Raw genomic sequence first — 9,610 nt, 5'->3', positions numbered from 1 at the left:
GTAATTATCAATTATTTATTGGTCAGATGATTAATATTTTATTTTTCTATATGATAATTAGAAGTTTAATACATGAATCAAACTTAAAAATATGCAAAACACGAAGACTCGGAAGCAAGATGCAAGCTAAATGGAGATTGATATGTTTTGCATGTCTCGTATCCCAATATTGGGCATCGGAACAAGTCATTAAATAAGAGGAAGGGGGAGGGAGGAGGACAAGGTTTCCAATGTACGAACACGAACCTCTAGCTTTGACGTTATCTTATATAAAAAAACTGGCTAATTATTCAAAAGTTGAAGATGGTAAGAATAAATACAATCTGCTATCTATATGTTAACAACCATAAACAACTCAAAAAACATGAATATGTAAATGGAAAAATAATATTCATTTTCATAAATATTCTTACAAGTGATATTCACTCATGATAAATTAAACTCATGAGAATTATTGTTCACGATTACTGTTATGAGCATTCTTGACTAGCACTTGTAGGTGGATACATCAAGAGAACACATAAAAGGTAGTAATATATCTTATTTTAAGCTATATTACATTATAGTTTATATAGGGATACATATCCAAATTGTTTTAGGTTTTAGGATTTCTCCGTATGCAGCAGTAACTTGTATCGTTTCATTTTTTGGGTGTTCTATCAATTCAATTTTCATGGGCTTATAGTTTATTTTCATTAGAAAGTTCATAAATGAGTGGGTATCTAGGATATAGTTTTTCCTATTTATGAGGTTTATAATAAGTTGATGATTTGTCTTTAGAATATGGCTTCTCTTCATTGGGAGATTCATATTCTGATGGATATTCAGAATGTAGTTTTTTTTCATTAGGAGGCTTGTAATACGATGGATATTTATAATATGGCTTGTCTCGAGAGTATGGTTTCTCTTATTTGGGAGATTTATAGTCTGGTGGATATTCATAATATAGTTTTTCTTCTTTAGGAGGCTTGTAGTAAGATGGATATTTATAATTGTCTTGAGAGTATGACTTCTCTTCTTTAGGTGGTTTGTAATAAGTAGGTGGATATTCATATTATGATTTTTCTTCTTTAGGAGATTTGTAATAAATTGGAGGCTTGTATTCTCTGGGTAGTTTGTAATAAGTAGGTGGATATTCAGAATATGGTTTTTCTTCCTTAGGAGGTTTGTAATAAGTCGGTGACTTATATTCTGAATATGACTTCTCTTCTTTAGGTGGTTTGTGATAAGTAGATGGATATTTAGAATATGGTTTTTCTTCCTTAGGAGGTTTATAATAAGTTGATGGCTTATATTTAGAATACGACTTATCTTTTTTAAGTGGTTTGTAATAAGTAGGTGGATATTCAGAATGTGATTTTTTTTTTCCTTAGGAGGTGGTGGTTTGTATCCAGGATATGACTTCTTTTCTTTAAATGGCTTGTAATAAATAGGTGGATATTCAGAATATGGTTTCTTTTCTCTGGGAGGTTTGTAATAAATTGGATATTCAGAGTATTCTTTTTTCTCTTTAGAAGGTTTATAGTTAAGTGGGTAATATGGTTCGTAATAAACGGTAGTCTCGTATCCACCATATGGCTTCTTTTCTAATAACCTAGATTCATGGTTTAAAGGTTCGATCATGGAGTTTTTGTATTCAGATGGGTTGTGATAATCATAATTAGCAAGAGAGGGAGTGATGAGAGCAAGCCATGGAATAAGAAGCAACACATGACTAGAGAACTTATTTGAGGAAACATCTTGAAGTACTTTCTAGTGCCGCAAAACAACAAAAATAAGGGCCCTTTTTATAGTTCAAGTCTTCGGTCTTCCATTTGTCCTATCTTCAATTTCTTTTCATTAATGTAGCTCACAATATGACGAGTGCATTAGAGTCCCAATTTAATTAGAGTTAATCTACATATAGCACACTCTTTTTGGCTTTTGTAGTTATATTTTTGCTTACACTTTTTTTTCTCAATTTTGGTGCTAGTAACTAAGAGTAGTTATTTCTTAAAATAATGTCTTAATTAAATTTCACTTTTAATTTCATTTAGAAAATTTATAGTTTGAAGAGAGAAAATATAATTTTATTATATAGTTAATGACTCAAATTTGAGTTTTATTTTTTATTTTTTTTAAAAAAGTATTTTTAGTTATTTTTTTTCTGTTTATTCTAATAATAAAAACTGAATAGATAATGTTCAATAATTTATATATATAGAAATTAAAAGTCCTTAGTATAATAAATTAAGTATATAGAAATTAATATTTTATTTTATTAAAAGATAAATATTATTTTCAAAATAAAAACTATTTTAAAAAATTCATAAAAATCAATTGAATTTAAAATATATTATTTTAATTTCATTTGAAATTTTTATAACCTCAAATTTATTATATATCATTTATAAACATTAGTGAGTTTAAATTTCTAAACCTATGTATCTTGTGTCAACTAATAAATAAGTTAATACATCGTTAACATCTCTTTTAATAAAATAGAAATAAAAATAAGATGCTCGAGTAACTTTTATACGAAGAAATGTATGAAAAAATAGAATAAAATTGGATAATACACTCGAAAAGTACGAATTAGACTCTTCCCCTCCTCATCTGTCCTCATTGGCTAGCATACATATAGAAGTACCTCTCTTCGTACATATACACACACACACACATGTATAAATATGCATGTGTAGATAGATACTATATCAATATAATTAAAATACTATATAGAAAATGAGCCACTCTTATACTATAATAATAGATTAATTTTGATGGTAGAAGATCGAGGGCACCACAATCTAAGAAGAAGATGAATGCTTCATAATTCTTGATTCAACGAAAAGTATACTTGTTATAACTTATATATAATATTTGATACATATATTATCTAAATAAGTTCTTTAATTTATTTAAAATCTAGCTACGGATTTACAAAGTTTTTTTATTTAATTTAACCCAAATTCAACAAAGATCTTTTAATTCTATTTGTTTATTTTGAAATGAAGAAAAAGTTAAAGAAACTTTATGAAGAAAAAAGTACAAAAATATTTGATGAAATATTATTATATTCTTTTTATTATGTTGATATGATACATAACACATGCATATGTATAAGAAACGATTTGAGTTAAAATGGGAAACAATCTATGCATTTAAAATTGAAACAACTAATAATAATATATATACGTGGAATATTGGAATATCCATATAATATTTTCTAATACTCCCCCTCGAACTAGATCCAAAAGATGGATCTAAGCTTGCTCAAGAGTTGGTAAAAATGAATAGATGATAGAGCTTTAGTGAACACATCTAAAAGTTCGTCACTAGTTCACACATATGGGTATTAATAACTTTCGATCGAAATTGCTGACGGATGTAATGAAAATATGCTTCAATATGTTTTGTCCTTTCATAAAATACAAGATTAATTGCAATATGTATAGTAACCTAATTGTTACAAAAAAAAAAGGGTGTTATTGGAGTAATAGTCAATCAATTTAGATCAATAAGAAGACTTCTAAACCATATATTTTATAATTTTTAAAAATTATTGTGGCTTTTATTAAGTTAATTGATTGCTTATTAATTATAAAATTGATTATTAATTTTATAATTTCTTGAAAATTATATACTATTTCTAAATAAGCAAAAATTTTAGTTCAACCTTATCTTTTGAAAAAAATGACAATTTGAAACATTTGATAAAATTATTTACTTTTAATAAGAATATGAATTGATTTGTAAATTTGTTTTAAAACTCTCAGTCTAATATGATTTAACTCCACGAGGTAAATATTGATATTATAGAAATATATTTTATTTGTACTTGTTTAGAAGGATTGATCATGATTTTGAGAATTGATATAGGAGCATATGCATCAATAGCATCACAGCTGTTAAATATAGTTTTGAGTAGTTTTACGTAGATAAAATATAATCTTAGCTACTAATAATTTTAAATCTTTTATTTGAATTTGATCAAACTTGATATATTCACCTCTAATGTTGATTGAAAAAGCTAACATTTTTTAATACTAAATATTTTTAGTGAATACTATATATATTTATGTTATTAGTATTCGAATCTTCTCAGTCCAAAACTAGTTTACACGTTTGACCATCATTGAGTTATGACTCATTTTTTTTCTTATATAGTCTAGAGAATAATTTTGTCATGGGAGGGAGTAAGGAATATCAATTTACGGATTTAAAACTTTTAATTTATTTTGGTTTTTGTTTTAGGTATTTAAGGAATTTGATTCTTTGAATTTTGAGGTACAATTGTATTTTGGAGAAGTTATAATCTTAACAATCTATGCATTTAGAATATCCATATAATATTTTCTAATACTCCCTCTCGAACCAGATCCAAATGATGGATCTAAGCTTGCTCAAGAGTTGATGAAAATGAATAGATGACAGAGCTTTCTTGAACACATTTACAAGTTTGTCACTAGTTCACACATATGGATATTATTAACTTTAGATCGAAATTGCTGACGGATGTAATGATAATCTACTTCAATATGTTTTGTCCTTTCATAAAATACAAGATTAACTATAATATGTATAATAATATAATTGTTAAAAAAAAGTGTTATTAGAGTAATAGTCAATCAATTCAGACCAATAAAAAGACTTTTAAACCATATTTTTTATAATTTTTAAAAATTATTGTTGATTTTATTAAGTTAGTTAACTGCTTGTTAATTTTAAAATTGATTATTAATTTTATAACTTCTTGGAAATTATATACTATTTCTAAATAAGTAAAAATTTTAGTTCAACCTTATCTTTTGAAAAAAATGACAATTTGAGATATTTGATAAAATTATTTACTTTTAATAAGAATATGAATTGATTTGTAAATTTGTTTTAAAACTCTCAGTCTAATATGATTTAACTCTACGAGGTAAATATTGATATTATAGAAATATATTTTATTTGTACTTGTTTAGAAGGATTGATCATGGTTTTGAGAATTGATATAGGAGCATATGCATCAATAGCATCACAACGGTTAAATATAATTTTGAGTATTTTCATATAGATAAAATATAATCTTAGCTACTAATAATTTTAAATCTTTTATTTGAATTTGATCAAACTTGATATGTTTACCTCTAATGTTGATTGAAAAAGCTAAGAATCTTTAATACTATATTGAATTATTATTTATGTAATAATATATTGAATTTAATTTAGTTTAAATTATTTTAATAGAAATAATAATAATAATAAAAAGGGGTAAAAAATTATTTAGGGATTTAATTGAAAATAATTTTGGAAAAAATAGGTGAAAATTTGGGTTTTTGAAGTATTTTTGAAAGAAAAATTGAGAACTGGAGGTCAAAACGCAATTTAGAAAAATTATGTCTCGTCATGTAACACCCCAAATTTATTATTATTTTTGTTTTATTTTTTTTTGTAAATTAAATGATTAATTATGTATTGATATATGGTTTTAATTTAAAATTTATTTAATTAAATAGAAATAAAAATAAAAATAATGATAAAAAAGAGTAAAATAATTTTTAGATTTAATTGAAAATGATTTTGGGAAAAAGGGGTGAAAATTTGGATTCTAGGGGTGTTTTTGAAAAGAAAATCGAAAATCAGAGGTCAAAACGCAATTTAGAAAAATTGCACCATGTCAGCAGCCACACCAGCAGCCCCGGCCAACCAGGACACGCCGCGTGGCAGGGACGCTGACGTGATCAGACGGCTCAGATTAAATCGTGATGGACGGCTTAGATTAAAAAAAAAGTTATAAATAAGCTCATCCACACCCAACCCCAAACCTTAGCCGCCGCCAGAGCCCTCGTAGGAGAAGACAACCCAGCCACCGGAGGAACTTGACTGCCGCCACCCGCCGCCACACCAGAGCACTTTTCGGCCGCCAAACGAGGTAAAATTTCTCTCATTGGCTTAGTTTTCGATCCTGAACCCACCTGTGGCCAAATCAGAACCAAACCACCGCTGAAGCCCAACGGCGCCGCCGTGAGTTTCCTCAGTTTTTGCCTCTGATGAGGCTCTTCCCGATTCCCGTTCGATGTAATTTTTACGCCACTGTGACCACATCCTTTCCTCTACAGGTTGACCAAAGCAAAACACCAAACCGCGACTTACGCTAGATGAGCCGCCGCATCCGAAAACTCCGCCGTTGGTAAGTCTCAATTTTTTGGATTTTTTTGGCCCACCGAGGGCCCTAAGGGTGTTTTATCACAGGAACCAATGCAAGTTTGGCCGAATTCAGCCGAAAACGGCCAGAAACGGCCAACCCGAGGCAGATCGCCGCTGTAAGTGGCGGCACCGTCACTGGAGCACGGTAGAGCCGCCGTGTCAGAATTTTGAAATTGGTCGAGGAGGCCCTGGGTCTGATTTGGAGTTTTTTGGGGACATATGCAGGTACCAGAAGTGTGTTTCAGTTCTTAGAGAAAAAATTCAGGGAATCTAGGGACTGCTCGTAGGCACAGTGAAAAATTAATTTTAGACTTCAAATCAAGTAAGGATCACTCACCCTATTTCCTATCACGATATTAAAGTATAATAAATGATAAAAATTTATTTTATGAATTCATGGATATATATAATTAATTAAGGTTGCTAATGGAGCCCGAATCTGATATATTTTTCAGTCAGTTCCTGTTTGATTTATTTTACAGTCTAAATACAGTGTAGTATTTGATTTGTTTATTCTATGGCTTCGTATGCATGATTCACTGTTTAATTTATTATGGTTTAATTATTGTGGATCCGATGTTATGTTTGCCTTATTTGGTGTTCGTTACTGGTTTACGTATTCATGTTTGATTGGGTAATTGAGACTAAGAACAAATAGGAATGAGATTGAGTTGATAAATGGATAGGTTAACAGCCTCAATAGACATCCTGGGAGATGGTGGACGGACCGGGTCCATAGGGAACCCTACCGGAAACATTGTCTCTCATATTGGACGGGGTATGGAGACTTTAAATGTTTTGGTGCTCATACTGGACGGGGTATGAGGACGGCTCGCTTCACCCTCATACCGGACGGGGTATTGACGTTTATTATTTTGGTGCCCATACCGGACCGGGTATGGAGACGACCCTGGAATTAAGTTGTTAATATGAATGGTTCACGTGTGACGGGAACCCTTATGGATCCCCATGGATACTGGTAGGTTGGTAAAAGAGGATATTTGTTGCCTGATGATTGAAATATTAAAAGTATGATATGTATTATGTTACAAAGTGCGTACGATTCCATGATATTATAATGTTATTATTTTCATAAGTTAGTTTTCATGAATCTCACCGAAATAAGTGAAAAGTTAAGGGTTTTATTATTGATAAATGAATTTGTTATAAATTATGCTCCATTAGTCGTTTTTGTTTTCTACCAACTTTTACTTCTATGACAGTGAGATAGTGTGACATCTTTACTGGGTTAGTGTAGCTCATTCCTTACTTAACCATTTCAGATCAGGAGGACTTGATTCCCGAGCCTGTTTCGCAGGAAAACGGCGAGTAGATGCCTAAAGATTTTATAGTTTTCCTTATAGTATTCATTTCTGGTATTTACTTTAGTTAGCTTATTCTTTCATACGTTTAATACATTTTGGTTATTGTGTAAGGGATGTTAATTATAATATTTTATTTCGCTTCCGCACTTAGAATTTTTATATATACGTTTCTTTTTAATTTCCGAGGTCGTTACATGTCAGCTGTCAGGTCAGCAGCTTCGGCCAACCAGGACGCGTCGCGTGGCAGAGATGCTGATGCGGGAGGCCACGCGGAAGGGAGCCACGTGGGCGATCTGCGTGCGCACGATCGAACGGCTGAGATCCGTTCCCGTGCGCACGGACGACACAAATAAAAAACGCACACGGACGGCCCAGATTGCACGTGCACAGACAGCCCAGATTGAATCCCGCACGGACGGCCCATATTGCATCGCGATGAACGGTCCAGATTTATTTTCTATTTAATCGCGATCGGACGACCCTGATTGAATTGCTATGGACGGCTCAGATTAAAGGCGGATGGTTATAAATAATCTCATATGCACCCAAACTCTAACCCTAGCCGCCAGAGCCCCTCGTCGGAGAAGACAGCTCAGTCGCCGGGTAGCCGACCGTCGCCACCCGCCGCCGGGTAGCCGACCGTCGCCACCCGCCGCCGCATCGGAGCAATTTTTGGCAGCCAAACGAGGTAAAAATTCTCCCCTTGGCTCAAAATTCGATTCTAAACCCACCTATGGCCAAATCGGAGCAAAAACACTAGCCAATTGGTCGCAAAATACCGCCGAAGCCCAGCGGCGCCACCGCGGGTTGTCTCGATTTTTGGCTCCGATGAGGCCCTTCCCGGTTCCCGTTCAACGTGATTTTTCCAACATTTTGATCCTTGCTCCTCTACAGGTTGACCAAAGCAAAACACCCAACCGCAAGTTTTCTGTATTTTTTTCGGCCCAACGAGGGCCTTATGTGTGTTTTCTCGCAGGAACTGGTGCAAGTTTGGCTGAATTCGGCCAGAAACAACTGAAAACAGCCAACTCGAGGCGGATCGTCGCCCGAGCACGGCAGAGCTGCCATGCCGGAATTTTGAAATTGGCCGAGTAGGCCCTGGGTATGATTTCTGGGTTATTTGGGATATGTGTAGGTACCGTAAGCGCGTTTTAGTTCCTGAGAAAAAATTCAGGGAACCCAGGGACTGATCGTAGGCGCAGTGAAAATCTAGTTTTTGAAGTCGAATCAGGTAAGGACCCCTTACCCTATTTCCTCTCATGGGATTGAAGTCTAAATAAATGATAAAACTGTATTTTGTACAAATTGATTAGATATGTATAATTAATTACGGTTGCTAATGGAGCCCGAATCGGACATATTTCTCTGTCAGTTCCCATTTGATTTATTTTACAATTTAAATGCATTATGGTATCTGGTTTATTTATTCTATGATTTTGAAATCATGAATCACTGTTTACTTCACTACTGCTTGATTTTGTGAATCTAAAATATGCTTGCCTTATTGGATGCACGTTGCTTGTTGACATATTCATCTTTGAATGGGCAACGGAGACTAAGGAAAAAAAAATAGGAAATGGGTGTGAATTGATAATTGGATAAGATGACAGCCTCACTAGATATCTTGGGAGATGGTGGATGGACCGGGTCCATAGAGAACTATACCAGGAATGTTGTCTCATACCGGACGGGGTATGGGGACGGCCCGCTTCACCCTCATACCGGACGGGGTATTGAGGTTTATTGTTTGGCGCCCATAGCGGACGAGGCATGGGGACGACTCTGAAAATTAAGTTTGTTAAGAAAATGGTTCACGTATAGCGGGGACCCTTATGGATCCCCATGGATACTAGTAGGCTGATGAAAAGGGGGCAATTGCTGTTTAATGATTGAAATATAAAAGTATGACATGTGCTATGTTACAGATTATGTATGAATTCATGATATCTATGATGTTATTGTTTCCATTGGTCATTTTTATAAATCTCACTGAGGTAAGTGGACAGTAAATAGTTTGATTATTGATAAATGAATTTATTTAAAATTTGTGCTCCATTGGTTATTTTTGGTTTTCTACCAACTTTTACTTCTGTGACAGTGATATAGTGTGA

The sequence above is a fragment of the Carica papaya genome, chromosome 1 (assembly GCF_054855325.1).
Source record: "Carica papaya isolate Zhongbai chromosome 1, ASM5485532v1, whole genome shotgun sequence".
NCBI lineage: Eukaryota > Viridiplantae > Streptophyta > Magnoliopsida > Brassicales > Caricaceae > Carica > Carica papaya.
The sequence above is the reverse complement of the archived record's forward strand: the minus strand, read 5'-3'. Positions refer to the sequence as shown.